Source organism: Miscanthus floridulus, chromosome 4 (assembly GCF_019320115.1).
Source record: "Miscanthus floridulus cultivar M001 chromosome 4, ASM1932011v1, whole genome shotgun sequence".
Taxonomy (NCBI): domain Eukaryota; kingdom Viridiplantae; phylum Streptophyta; class Magnoliopsida; order Poales; family Poaceae; genus Miscanthus; species Miscanthus floridulus.
In genome coordinates this window covers 31,719,704-31,735,664 of record NC_089583.1, presented here as the reverse complement: position 1 = coordinate 31,735,664, position 15,961 = coordinate 31,719,704, and positions in this window count along the sequence as shown.

The following is a 15,961-nucleotide window of genomic DNA, read 5'->3' as shown; positions in this document are numbered from 1 at the left end:
GCCTTCTAGCGTCTAGTCACTCAGTGTCCTAGCATCTGGTCAGAGACCGACGCCAGCGACTTTGTAGCTTCAACTGACAAGACGCGCCGGTCCTTTCGAGACAAATGTCCAGTCACCTTGTGACCAGCGTGACTAACTCTTTTCCACCTCTATCTTCTTCACCCTTGCTCAAATGTGCCAACCACCAAGTGTATCACCTTGTGCACATGTGTTTGCATGTTTTCACAAACATTTTCAAGGGTGTTAGGATTCCACTAGATCCTAAATGCATATGCAATGAGTTAGAGCATCTAGTGGCACTTGATAACCACATTTTGATATGAGTTTCACCCCTCTTAATAGTATGGCTATCAAACCTAAATGTGATCACACTCTCTAAGTGTCTTGATCAATAAAACAAAATAGTTCATACCATTTATACCTTTGCCTTAAGCCTTTTGTTTTTCTCTTTCATCTTTTCAAGTCCAAGTGCTTGATCATCACCATGGCATCACCATCATCATGTCATGATCTTCATTTGCTTCACCACTTGGAATGTGCTACCTATCTCATGATCATTTGATAAACTAGGTTAGCACTTAGGGTTTCATCAATTCACCAAAACCAAACTAGAGCTTTTAGAGGTTCAAGGGATTCACCCTATAGTATATACCAAGAGCAAAAAATGCAGAAGTAGACAAACTGGCGAAGGAAGTAGCTGCCCATACCAAAGGAAGCCTTTTACCAAGTATTACAAGCACTAGCAACATAGGTAACAGCGAAGGCCTTCAAAACTATCTTAGTTACTGAGTCTGAAGATTGGAGGCAGCTGATCATAGACTGCCTGAACAACATGCATCACACAGAAGATGAGGCAAGCACAGCAAGAATGATAGCAAGAGCAAGAAACTATACGCTAATAGATGGAATACTGTACAAGAAAGGGGTTGTCCAACCGCTGCTCAAGTGCATACCTTAGAATGAGGGCAAAAACCTTCTACAAGAAATCCACATCAGTCTGAGGGCTCTGTCTGCGAAGGCCATTAGGCAAGGATTATGTTGGCCTACACACATCAAAGACGCAGAAGAGATTATCAAGACATGCGAAGCATGCTAGAGAACCTCCCCACATCAATCAAAACCTTTGACTACCGTACAACTCATCCCACCCACTTGGCCCCTGCAGAGATGGGGCATAGACCTGGTTGGGCCGTTACCACCATCGCAAGGGGGGACAAGTTTGTAGTGGTAGCGATAGAGTATTTTATAAGATGTATTGAAGCTAAGCCACTCGCTCCAATCACATTAGAGTTAGTGAAAAAGTTTTTCTAGCAGAACATAATTTGTAGATTCGGAATACCAAGAACCCTAACAGTTGACAATAGAAAATAATTTGTCTTAGACAAATTCAAAGAATTCTATAAGAGTATAGGCACCAAGATAGCCTTCACTTCGGTCTACCACCTAGAATCAAACGGAGAGGTGGAAAGAGCTAATAGAGTAATATTCTCAACAATATCGAAGACTCTATTCAACCTCCGTAAGGGCAAATGGGTAGAGGAATTGCCAAAGGTAGTGTGGTCCCAAAACACTATAGCCTCTAGAACAATAGGCTTTACACAATTCAAACTCTTGTACGGTGAAGAAGCATTGCTGCCCGAAGAAGTCAGGTATTAGAGCCTCCGCGTCATAAAATAAGCCCTGGCAGAAGATGAAGAGTAGTCCAAGGAAACAATCGAAGGCACAAGATTGGAAGAGTGGAAAACATCACAAAGTACCAAGATCAAACCAAAAAGTGGAGAGACAGCCAAGTGATTAGAAAACTCATACAAGATGGAGATCTAATCCTTACAAGGAAACCTAATGCAGAAAATGTTGGAAAGCTTCAACCAAAATGGGAAGGCCCATACATGGCAAAGGCTGCCAGAAGACCAAGGTCATTCTACCTAAGTGACGGTGAAGGCAAAGCAACAACTCACACATGGAACATCGACAGTCTATGTAGGTTCTATATCTAAAAATGTAAAAAGGTGGCCTTCGTGGAACTATAAGCAAAGGTCACTGCACCTCTCCCAACTTTCATATTTTCTTTACATTTCATACAAAAGGGCCTACACTCTTTTCCTCACAAAGGGGGCTCCTAATGGAGGTGAGATTTTTAACAAGGCAGGCTGAAAGCTCAAGTTTGGTTTTGGTGAATTGATGAAACCCTAAGTGCTAACCTAGTTTATCAAAGTGATTATGAGATAGGTGGATCTACTCCAAGTGATGAAGAAATTGTGAAGATCATGATAATGGTGATGCCATGGTGATGATCAAGCACTTAGACTTGAAAAGAAGAAAGAGAAAAACAAAAGGCTCGAGGCAAAGGTATAAATGGTAGGAGCTATTTTGTTTTGGTGATCAAGACACTTAGAGAGTGTGATCACATTTAGGTTCGATAGTCATACTATTAAGAGGGGTGAAACTCATATTGAAATGCAGTATCAAAGTGTCACTAGATGCTCTAACTCATTGCATATGTATTTAGGATCTAGTGGAGTGCTAACACCCTTGAAAATGTTTGTGAAAATATGCTAACACATGTGCACAAGCTGATACACTTGGTGGTTGGTACATTTGAGCAAGGCTAAAGAAGATAGAGTTGAAAAGGAGTTAGTCAAGCTAGTCACGCTGTGATCGGACGCTGGTCTTAGTGGGACCGGTACGTTCGGTCAATGATACAGCAAAAATGCTAGCGTCGGTCTTTGACCGGATGCTGGGTCATTTGGTGACCAAATGTTGACAGGGTGCGTCTGGTCCGACTGATGTGGCAGCACATAGAAGAGTCACCACGTGACCGGATGCTAGGTGAGTCCAGTCGAGCATGACCAGACGCGTCCAGTCATGAAAAATCATTTCTGGATGCTTACTGGAAACGACCGAACACTGAGATCCAGCGTCCGGTCACTTCGTAGCAACGCGTCCAGTCATCACTTGACCATTGGGATTAGGCGCTTAGTATTTGAAGAGAGGGGACACGTGGTGTGCATAGCATGACCGGACGCTGGGGTCCTGCGTCTAGTCGATATGACCGGAGCATCCGGTCACCCCGTGTTGTGCCCAGTGAAGGGGTACAATGGCTCTATTTCGTGGGGGCTTCTATTTAAGCCCCATGGCCGGCTCAAGCTCATACTCTTGGCCATTTGCATTGACATAGCAACCTTGTAAGCTTAGCCAAGGCCCTCCCACTCATCTCCATCATTGATTCATCATCTTTGTGAGATTGCGAGAGAATCCAAGTGCATTGCTTGAGTGTTTGCATCTAGAGGCACTTGGTGTTCGTGTTTCGCTGCAGGATTCGCTTGTTACTCTTGGTGGTTGCTGCCACCTAGATGGCTTGGAGAAGCGAGGATCATCGAGCAGAGGGTGGTGATTGTCTCTAGCTCCAATCATGGTGATTGTGAGGGGTTCTTGACCTTTTCCCAGTGGAGAGCCAAAAGGTACTCTAGTGAATTGCTCATGGCTTGTGTGACCCTCATCTTGTGTTGGTTGTGCGGCACCCTATTCAGGGTTTAGCGTGTGATGCCAATTAGCGCGTGAACCTCCAAGTGAGTGAATCGCCATAACGAGGACTAGCTTGCCTGCAAGCAAGTGAACCTCAGTAAAAATCATTGTGTCATCATTTGATTCTGAGGTGATTGGTCTCCATTGTTATTCATTCTTGTGATTGATTGGCTCCTTCTCCGACATGGTAGTATAACCTTTTTGCTCACTCTCTTTACATTACCGCAAACTAGTTGTCAAGCTCTTTAGTGTAGCTAGTTGTGAGAGCTTGTTAGTTTGGTTAGTGTGGCTCTTTAGTTAGATTTTGAGAGCACACTAATTTAGTGTAGTGACATAGATTTTGTGTGGATTGAGAGCTTGCAATCTTTAGTTCGCCTCATAATTGTCTAACCAATTTGTTAAGTGTTATTGTAGAAATTTTTAATAGGCTATTCACCCCCCCTCTAGCCATTAGGACCTTTCAAGTGGTATCAGAGCCAAGGTCACCATGATTTGAGGCTTAACAACCTTCGGTGTAAACATAGCTCAAATCAACAACACAAAGAAGCCACCCCAATTTGATGGCTCAAACTATCCCTATTAGAAGGCTAAGATGACAACTTATATCAAGTCAATCAATTGGAAGGTTTGGAAGATGGTAGAGACAAAGATTGAGATTGAAGATGAAGAGGCTCCCACCGCCGCCGAAGAAATATTACTCCAAAATAATGACATTGCTCTTAGTGCCATCCATGATGCTTTCGATGAAAGAACATTTGAGCAAATTAAGAATATTGAGAGAGCTCATGAGGCATGGAAGAAATTAGAGGAATCATTTGAGGGCACTCAAGCCGTGAAGGGTGCAAAGGCATACATTCTCAAAGAGAAGTTTGCAAGCTTCAAGATGAAGGAGGATGAGAGTGTGCTGAAGATGTTCCATAGGCTTCAAGTGCTTGTCAATGATGTCAAAGCACTTGTAGAAGAGGTGGAGGATAAGGACTTCTCCCACAAGTTCTTGAGATGTTTGCCTTCAAGATTTGGCACATTGGTCACTATTCTAGTGAGGAGTGGTTTGGATACCATGACACCAAACCAAGTGTTGGGAGATATAATGACCGATGATACATATAGAGATGATGTTGAGAAGGAAGAAAAGAATTAGAAGAAAGATGAGAAGAAGAAGAGTGTGGCATTCAAGGCCACATCATCCAAGGGCAAGGCAAAGCAAGATACATCAAGTGAAGATGATAGCTCATGGGATGATGATGATAATGAGAAGATGGCTCTCTTTGTCAAGAAATTTGGCAAGTTCATGATGAAGAAAGGGTACCATGCTAGAAGAAAGAAATCTTCATCCAAGAACAAGGAAGAGTCAAGAAGATGCTTCAAATGTGGAAGCAAAGATCATCTTGTTGCCCAATGTCCATACAATAGCAACAACGATGATGACAACAAGAAGAACAAGAAGAAGGACAAGATGACCTTTAGGAAGAAGAAGGGTGGTTCATATGTGGTCACTTAGGACAGTAATGCTTCCTCAAGTGATGATGATGATAGTGATGATGACAAGACCACCAAGAAGAAGGCACTTGCAAGCATTGCAATCAATGAGAAGCCTTCTCTCTTCGACACTCCATCATGCTTCATGGCTAAGGCCACTAAGGTACAAATTTGTGATGATGGAAGTGATGAGGAACATGATAATGAAAATGAAAGTGATAGTGATGATGATGAACCTACTAAGGATGAACTATTTGACATGCTAGAAGATGCTAGAGAACACTTTGACATCAAGAGAAGGGCAATGCAAAAGCTTGCGTAAGGAACTAAAAGCGCTTAAGCAAGCCTTTGATGAGCTCAATGCATCTCATGAGAGGCCAGAGGAAGCCCATAAGAAGCTTGGCAAGGCTCACAAAAAGCATGAAAAGGCTCATTCCACTTTGCTTGATGAGTAAAATAAAAAGAAGCATGTTGAAACTTGCAATGTAGGCTTAACTTGTGATATAATTGATGAATCATTGTCTATGCCTATCATTGTTGCTCCCACTAACCCTTCTTGTAGTACCTTCTGCTTTCACCTCATCTAGTAGTGATGGTTTCACTTATGATGCCTCACTAATGGTTGAGAATGAGAACCTCAAGAAGGAGGTTAATAAGCTCACTCACACCTTGACTATGGCCTATGATGGTGAGGACCTCTTGCTTATGTGTTTGGGTAGCCAAAGAGCTTCTCTCTACAAAGAGGGATTGAGATATACCCCCAAGAAAGGCAATGCGGCCTTTGCTCCTCACAAGACTAGTTTTGTGAAGAACAATGGTCAGTTTTGCACTAGTTACAAGCAAGTTGGTCATAAAGAGCATGAATACAAAAACAAGAGCAAAAATGCTAATGTATCCTCCATTAAGCTTGATTCTTTCTATATGCTTACCAAGGGTGCAAATGGTGTAAAGGCTAAGTTCATTGGTAAACCATGGATGGGCTCAAAGAAGAAAGCCATTTGGGTGCCAAAGAGCTTGGTCACTAACCTTCAAGGACCCAAGCAAGTTTGGGTACCTAAAAAGAATTGATCTTATTTTGTAGGTCAATTACAAAGCTAGAGGAAGGCATTGGGTTCTTGATAGTGGGTGTACTCAACACATGACCGGTGATGCAAGAATATTCAACTTAATCAACACCAATGGCAATGATGGTTATGATAGTATCACATTTGGTGACAATGGCAAAGGCAAGGTCAAAGGGCTTGGTAAGATTGCAATATCCAATGACATAAGCATTTCCAGTGTGTTGCTAGTAGAGAGCTTGAACTTCAATTTGCTATCCGTGGCTCAATTGTGTGATCTTGGATTCAAATGCATATTTGGGTTAGATGATGTAGAGATCATAAGTGTAGATGGCTCTAACTTGATCTTCAAAGGCTTTAGAAATGAGAATCTATACTTGATTGATTTCAATGCTAGTGAAGCTAAATTATCCACATGTTTGTTCACTAAGTCTAGCATCGGTTGGTTATGACTAGAAGGCTTGGTCATGTTGGAATGAAACAATTGAATAGATTGGATAAGCATGACTTGGTTAGAGGCTTGAAAGATGTTGTGTTTGAGAAAGATAAGCTTTGTAGCTCTTGTCAAGCCGACAAACAAGTTGGAAACACCCATCCTAAGAAAAGCATGATGAGCACTAGCAAAGCATTTGAGTTATTGCACATGGACTTTTTGGGCCAACACAATACACTAGCATTGGTGATAACAAATATGGCTTTGTGATAGTGGATGATTATACTAGATACACATGGGTATTCTTTCTAGTGGACAAAAGTGATGTGTTTGCAATATTCAAATCATTTGTCAAGGGCATTCACAATGAGTTTGAAATAACCATCAAGAGAGTTAGAAGTGACAATGGTAGTGAGTACAAGAACACTAGAATTAATGAGTCATGTGATGAATTTGGAATTAGACATCAATTCTTGGCCAAGTACACTCTACAATCAAATGGCCTTGTTGAGAGGAAGAATAGGACACTCATTGATATGGCAAGGTCTATGCTTAGTGAGTACAATATGAGTCAATTCTTTTGGGCCAAAGCTATCAACACGGCTTGCTATTGTAGCAACCGCCTCTATTGTCACCCATTGAAAGAGAAGACACCCTATGAGCTCTTGAATGGTAGAAAGCCCAACATTACATATTTTTGGGTCTTTGGTTGCAAATGCTATATCTTAAAGAAAGGCACTAGATTGGGCAAGTTTGACAAGAAATGTGATGAAGGATTCCTACTCAGTTATTCCACTACAAGCAAAGCATATAGAGTTTAGAATTTGGATAGTGGTACTCTTGAGGAAGTTCATGATGTTGAATTTGATGAAACCAAGGGTTCACAAGTAGAGAATGAGAACTTGGAAGATGTTAGAGGCATTCAACTTTCAAATGCCATGAAGAACATGGATGTTGGTGAATTGAGGCCTAGGCATGTGAATGATGAAGAAGATGATCAAGTGCAAGTGCTCTCTAACTCAAATGTGTAGGATGATACAAATCATGCTAGCACAAGTGGCTCTCATGATAATGAACAAGATCAAGTGGCTAGTACATCATCTCAACCCAATGATCAAGCAAATACAAGCAATCAAGTTCCAATCCTCCAACCAACCAATGTTGCAAGGGATCATCCATTGGACACTTTAATTGGTGATATTTCAAGATGTGTGCAAACAAGATCAAGATTGGCTTCATTTTGTGAGCATTTCTCATTTGTGTCATCCATTGAACCAAAGAATATAAATGAAGCATTGAAGGATGTTGATTGAGTGAATTCTATGCATAAAGAATTGAACAACTTCACAAGAAATCAAGTATGGGAATTAGTAGAGAGACCAATGGGACACAATGTGATTGGAACCAAATGGGTCTTTATAAACAAGCAAGATCAAGATGGGATAGTAGTAAGGAACAAAGCAAGATTGGTAGCACAAGGCTATACACAAGTTGAAGGTCTTGACTTTGGAGAAACATATGCCCCGGTTGCTAGATTAGAAGCAATTAGAATCTTGCTAGCCTATGCTTGTGCCCACAATATCAAGCTCTATCAAATGGATGTAAAGAGTGCATTTCTCAATGGATACATCAATGAAGAAGTATATGTTAAGCATCCTCCCAGTTTTGAAGATGACAAGAAGCCCGACCATGTGTACAAGTTGAAGAAGGCATTGTATGGCTTGAAGCAAGCACCTAGAGCATGGTATGAGAGATTGAGGGACTTCCTACTCTGTAAAGGGTTCATGATGGGCAAGGTTGACACCACTCTTTTCATCAAGAAGATTGGAAAAGATTTGTTTGTGTTGCAAATCTATGTTGGTGATATCATATTTGGATCAACCAATCAAGACTTTTGTGATGAGTTTAGAAAGCTGATGACTAATGAGTTTGAGATGTCCATGATTGGAGAGTTAAGTTACTTCCTTAGTCTTCAAATCAAGCAATTGAAGAATGGTACATTTGTGAGTCAAGGCAAGTATATTAAGGACATGATCAAGAAGTTTGGCATGAGTGATAGCAAAGCCATTAGCGCACCAATGGGAACAAATGACAACTTGGATAGTGATGCAAGTGGAAATATGGTGGATCAAAAATTGTATCGGTCTATGATTGGAAGCCTACTCTATGTGACCGCATCTAGGCTAGATGTCATGTTTAGTGTATGCATGTGTGCAAGATTTCAATCCTCACCAAGAGAAAGTCATTTGAAGGCTACAAAAAGAATATTGAGGTACTTGAAGCATACACAAAATGTTGGTTTGTGGTATCCCAAAGGAGCAAAGTTTGAGCTAGTTGGTTACTCTGACTCGAATTATGTGGGATGCAAGGTTGAAAGGAAGAGCACCTCAGGCACATGTCAATTATTGGGAAGATCACTTGTTTCATGGTCATCAAAGAAGCAAAATAGTGTTGATGCACCCCCCACTCAAAGAAGCCATTGGGTGAGAAAAGGTTTTGCAAGCTAAGGAATGAGTTGAACATATTAGATTTCTCAAATATGTGTTGATGCACCCCCCACTCATATGACATGCCTCTCCTTCGAGCAATACAAGGTAAAAGTTGATTGACATGGCATACATCCTTGCTAAGGACTTGTTTAGTGCATCTAGACATCTTTCACATTGAATAGGCTCATTCATGAAAATTAAATGATTTTGATGATTGTATGGTACCACTATTGCTTCTATGCTTGACTTGATCTAGAGGTAGCATATGACATGTTTGTGGGCTTGTAAACCTAGTGTTTGATCTAGACAATGAGCTCTAAGTGTTTAACTCAACATGGTACAAGATAACCCTTATTTGGAGGTATGAAGAAGCTTGTCCTTAGATCAAACCAAGTTAAATATCTTTGGTAAGTACTCTAGATTAAACCAAATTTGGGAATATGATCCTCACCCCATTGATTTACATTGATAATCTCAACCTATCTACATTTTGAACCTTTATGGTCATTGATGACAAAGGGGGAGAAAAACAAAGATATTAGTGTACTAAGATAATGAAAAGACAATAAAGGGGGAGAACTTGATATAGGGGGAAAGATATGACAAAGGAACAGGATCAATTAAAATTTTGAGCACACAAGTAGGGGGAGCAAGTTCATGAACTTGTATGGTGCATTTGAATGTACATTTCATACGTTTGCTTGTAGGGCACAAGTTTTAAGTTTCAATATTCATGCTTGTGTGGTGTATGCTAGTTATAGGTTTGAATGATGAAATGAAAATCTAGCATGCATAGATTATCTAGTGATTTTATTTCTAAGTGTTTCCAAGTGGTATCTAGCTAATCATGGTGCTAAGGATTGTATATTGGTGCACTCCAATTGGTATCATGCTTCAAAGGTCCATCTTTTATACCTTAGCATCATTTGGTATACATTGTCTCCTATATTTCCTATCTAAGCATATGTGCAAGCTACAATCCAAAATCTTAGCACATATGTAGGGGGAGCAATTGCTACCATATGGAGTTCATGAAACTTGTCCATATTCTTTTACACATAGTAAATATGCTTGGACAAGCAACATGGATTCAATTGAATTTCAATTCATATCTTTGTGAAAGGGTTGTCATCAATTACCAAAAAGGGGGAGATTGAAAGCTCTAGTTTGGTTTTGGTGAATTGATGAAACCACAAGTGTTAACCTAGTTTATCAAAGTGATTATGAGATAGGTGGCACTACTCCAAGTGATGAAGAAATTGTGAAGATCATGATGATGGTGATGCCATGGTGATGATCAAGCGCTTAGACTTGAAAAGAAGAAAGAGAAAAACAAAAGGCTCAAGGCAAAGGTATAAATGGTAGGAGCTATTTTGTTTTGGTGATCAAGAAACTTAGAGAGTGTGATCACATTTAGGTTCGATAGCCATACTATTAAGAGGGGTGAAACTCGTATTGAAATGCAGTTATCAATGTGCCACTAGATGCTCTAACTCATTGCATATGTATTTAGGATCTAGTGGAGTGCTAACACCCTTGAAAATGTTTGTGAAAATATGCTAACACATGTGCACAAGGTGATACACTTGGTGGTTGGCACATTTGAGCAAGGGTGAAGAAGATAGAGTTGAAAAGGAGTTAGTCACGCTGGTCACGCTGTGACCGGATGTTGGTCTTAGTGGGACCGGTACGTCCAGTCAATGATACAGCAAAAACACTGGCGTTGGTCTTCGACTGGACGTTGGGTCATTTGGTGATCGGATGCTGACAGGGTGCGTCTGGTTCAGCTGATGTGGCAGCACACAGAAGAGTCACCGCATGACCGGACGCTGGGTGAGTCTGGTCGAGCATGACCGGACGCGTCTAGTCGTGAAAAATCATTTCTAGATGCTTACTGGAAACGATCGGACGCTGAGGTCCAGCGTCCGGTCACTTTGCAGCGGCGCATCTAGTCATCACTTGACCGTTGGGATTAGGCACTCAGTATTTGAAGAGAGGGGATATGTGGCGTGCATAGAATGACAGGACGCTGGGGTCCTATGTCCGGTTGATATGACCGGAGCGTCCGGTCACCCCGTGTTGTGTCCAGTGAAGGGGTACAATGGCTCTATTTCATGGGGGCTTCTATTTCAGCCCCATGGCCGGCTCAAGCTCATACTCTTGGCCATTTGCATTGACCTAGCAACCTTGTGAGCTTAGCCAAAGCCCTCCTACTCATCTCCATCATTGATTCATCATCTTTGTGAGATTGGGAGAGAATCCAAGTGCATTGCTTTAGTGTTTGCATCTAGAGGCACTTGGTATTCATGTTTCACTGTAGGATTCACTTGTTACTCTTAGTGGATGCCGCCACCTAGACGGCTTGGAGAAGCGAGGATCGTTAAGAGGAGGGTGGTGATTGTCTCTGGCTCTGATCATGGTGATTGTGAGGGGTTCTTGACGTTTCTCCGGTGGAGAGCCAAAAGGTACTCTAGTGAATTACTCGTGGCTTGTGTGATCCTTATCTTGTGTTGGTTGTGTGGCACCCTATTGAGGGTTTGGCGTGTGATGCTAATTAGTGCGTGAACCTCCAAGTGAGTGAATCGTCACAACAAGGACTAGCTTGCCAGCAAGCAAGTGAACCTCGGTAAAAATTATTGTGTCATCATTTGATTCTGAGGTCATTGGTCTCCATTGATATTCATTCTTGTGATTGATTGGCTCCTTCCTCGACATGGCGGTATAACCTTCTTGCTCACTCTCTTTATATTACTGTAAACTAGTTGTCAAGCTCTTTAGTGTAGCTAGTTGTGAGAGCTTGTTAGTTTGGTTAGCGTGGCTCTTTAGTTAGATTTTGGGAGCACACTAACTTAGTGTAGTGACATAGCTTTTGTGTGGATAGAAACTATATAAACTAGAATTATGGTAGGTGGCTTGCAATTTTAGCAGGCTAGCGCAACACTTGCTTTGCCTCATAATTGTCTAACCGGTTTGTTAAGTGTTGTTGTAGAAATTTTTAATAGGCTATTCACCCCCCTCTAGCCATTAGGACCTTTTAGTAGGACCCATGTAAAAACCTCTAAAAATATAAAGAGGAATTCCCCCAAGAATACCATGAAAAGCGAAGGTTGAAAGTGGCTAGCAACGGAGCCACAACATTTGACAACACAACAAAGAGGACCTTCCTTTGCTTTAGCCGATGGCTCAAAAGCAAGGAACGACCTCCACAGCTAAATTAGCCCGCAACCATGACAAAGCCCTGTCCACTTTTAGGCTTCATGGATTGGTCAAAATGGCCAAAAAGGCCAAAAACCCGACAAAGACCTACCGTCGCCGTAGGCATCGGGTGAAAAACATATGGCGAAGACCTACCCTTATCAGGCACCAGATGAGTATCAGGGATTAATAGCCAAAGTACAACAGTAATAAAAACCAAAGATACGCCAGGTACAAAGAAATCCATCGGTGTTATTATGATTTCAAAACATACCTAAGCAATAAACATCAGCCAACCACCAAGATTTAATAAATCATACAAGTAGAAGACTATAAAATCTAGTGTCTTACACCTACACTAGACCCAATCAGGGCATTTTCATACCCCTACCTCTAAAAGGGCGCTAGGGGGGAAGCCAAACCAAGAATGAACCGGTATACTACAGAGCAAAGCAAGGAAAAAATGGAAGTCGAAGTTTCCTTAGAAAAGAAAGAACAGAAGGTATCGTGCGAAGACTCATAAATCTAGCAACTCGCACAGCCCGGCGAAGGCCACATTGAGGTTGTACGCATCTTCCACCTAGTGTTGTACAACCTCCACAAGGCATTGTATGTGTCGGTGTTTGACGACTGGCAAGTCGTCACGGGGTTACCTAGGACGATGTTTGAAGGGGTTCAGCGTACGTGGAACTTGACAGTAAACGCAAAGAGATAAACGATTTATACAAGTTTGAGCCCTCTTATCGAGTAATAGCCTTTACGTCTAGTCGGCGTGTAGCCTTTTGCGTTGGATTGATTGTATGATTGTTAGGGTTATAAGGGGATGCACCATACCTCTCTTTATATAGGGGAGAGGGCAAGGGCACATGTCTAGTCCTAGTCGGTTACCAGAGAAGAGTCCTAGTCCTATTATAGAATCTAGCTTTCATAGTAAGTCGACTAAGTCGATCTAGAATAGTTTAAAGTCCACGCCACCTTGTCTCATGTCCTTCAACAGATCATGGGCCATCCTAGGGCCCATCCAAGTAGTACCCCCGTGGGGAACCCCTAGGACCCCAGTCTATTAGTATGACTATAGTCTAGCAGCAAGCAGTCAGTATCAGAGGTTTTAGGAGCGTATCGCACGAAGGCTCGTAACATCCCCCTGCAACCAAAGACACCATCTAGCACAACTAGCATCAACTATGTTCGACGGGAGCAAAGCTACTCCAGCATAGCTAAAGGCAAAAGCAAAAAAAACCCAGGTGCAAGCGGAGACAATGTCTAAGAAATGCTTCTTCGACCTCTGTTGGTTGCTCAAATTGCTCTGTGGCCTCTGGAGAAGCATCAAGAATCAAGATCAGCGCCTCTGATGAATGCTCAAATTGTGCCAAAGCCTTCACAACATCAGCAAGATCAAATATGAGCACCTCAGTTTCTCCGCTGCGACGTGCCGACTCGTACTCAACGTCGACCAGAGAAGAAAGAAGCCAAGGCAAGAGCAAGAAAATAAGTGTCGTCCGGTAGATCCATTCGATGCAGGTAGTAATTGTAATCAGATCCTTCAACGAAACAAGTACCTAGCCAATTATTTCAAACTAACTTTATTCAAAGAAAGCAAACATATTACAATAGAGCGCATTACAAGTGCAAAATAACACAAATGTAGACATAGCCTTACAAAAGAAAGAAAGAAGAAAGAGCCCAAAGACAGTAACAATACAAACGCAAAAAGTGTTGAGGGTTTCAAAGCAAACATTACAAAGCCGCGAAGGCCAACAAAACAATTTGGCATAGGCTTAAAGCTAAACCGGTGGCTAAGGCCCTCGCCAAGCTAACGACTGAGTAAATTCTACACATTTATCATCTATATCACGCACCACAAAACTAAAGATATCATGAACCAAAGGACGAGGGAAAGTGTCATGCTAATACTCCCACAACTCTACGCTAACATAAATACCATCTTGCATCATAGTTAAAGGGACAATGTGTCGCACAGGCCCCTGACGGGTAACCTGCATAGATCAAATTTACATTAAGCTTACAAGTATGCAAGGCAGCATGCGAAGACCTCCATCCACTAAGCCTAAAGTGATATCTAAAAAACCTAGAAATTACACCTCCGGCGCTGTAGATGCAGAGGCAGCTTCCCCGAGCTTTTGGGCATCAGAAGCAACAGTAGGAGACTTCTGGCTTGTTGTCTCATCGGTCTTTGATGTATGTACCTCCTTAGTGGCATGTTGAGCCCCAAACTTCTACAAATCCTACACAAGCACAACAAAAATCAATAAGAACAAAAGAAAGAGAACAACAAAAAGATAGAAAAATCATGATAGATACACATATAGATAAGATACTAACCATGGCACGACAAGCCTCCACCAGGGAGCGGGCATCAGCGTGGCCAAATTTGAGCCAAAAGTACTTCATGAAATTCTTGACCGACTTGGCAACTTCCCTCGAAGTCTCACCAAGTTTCGAAGGTCCTTCGAACTCCCTCCATCCTTTGAGCCCAACAAAATGCGTGCAACCTAGCTTCCCATGGGTCTTGCAAAGATTTGTAGCACACGAAAGCACACCAAAATCCATAGTGCCTCCGACAAACTCTAGCAGTTTAGCAACATTTTCCTTGAACCAGGAAAGTATGCCATAGGTGGAGGCATCAGCTGGCAAAGGTGAAGTTGCACCGCCATAACCAGCCAGAGCCGCTCGATACAGCTCAGCGGTGAAGACACTAGCAACCCGTGCCTCTTCTAAATGCTTCTATAGCAGATCAACTCACGCACTCAGCGCTTGGCTTGAAGACTTCTCTACATCAATCTCCTTCCAAAGGCTCTCATTCGCATCGACCGCTTTCTGCAATCGGGCAAGGGCAAGCTCCTCAGTGGCCTTTGAGCCAGCAACATCCTTCTCCAGGGCCACCACCTAGATCTTCAAATCCTCAATAGTCTGACGGGCAACATGAAGGTCAGCCACTTCTACAGCAAGGCATTTCCTTTCATCCTCAACCCTGTCTAGCTTGTTTTGAAGGACTTCAATAGCCTCGTCCTGCTTGATAACCTCTTTGGACACACGCTCCTCAAGGATCTCTGATATATGATGTCCCTAAAACAATAAACATTACCAAAAATAGAGAAAACCAAGACTAATAAGGTGAAAATACAAAGCCCATGCACTAACCACACAATCATGCTCAAGATTGTAATGTAGCAGCTTGTTGAAATCCACCTTCTTAAAATGACAGCGGGCATGATCTAGCAAAAAGACAAATTATAAGAAAAGGTAAGGCAAAACCAACAGATGAAAAATATGAAATGCAACCTCCTATCTCGCTATAAAGAGCATGCAGGGTTTCCGCCCACCCACTTAGTGTATTGGCATAACCTTCGCCTATAGCAAAAGCAAACAATAAGAACTAAACAACGACAAGGTCATAGAAAAATACAAGAGCTAAGCCAAGCAAACCTGCATCGACAGGGGGCACATGCTCTGAAGGACCAACTCCGAGCTATAGTGAGGCCTTCAAAGGAGCATGCAACCCCACTCGAGCAAGATCCAAGCCAGCAGGGGTAGGTTTTCCTTAGGAATTGACATCTCCATTGCCTTGGTCAAACCAGCTAAGAAATGAAAGAACATATCAGAGGAGCCACAAAAACAAGTAAAACACTTACAAATTAAATTTACCTAGGTGCAAGGGATCAGCAATAAAACCCGACGCTCTGATACCCATAGCACAGGGCAAGATCAGCACAGCCTCTAGACCTTGGGGCAAAACTAAAGATGACCACTCATCAGAC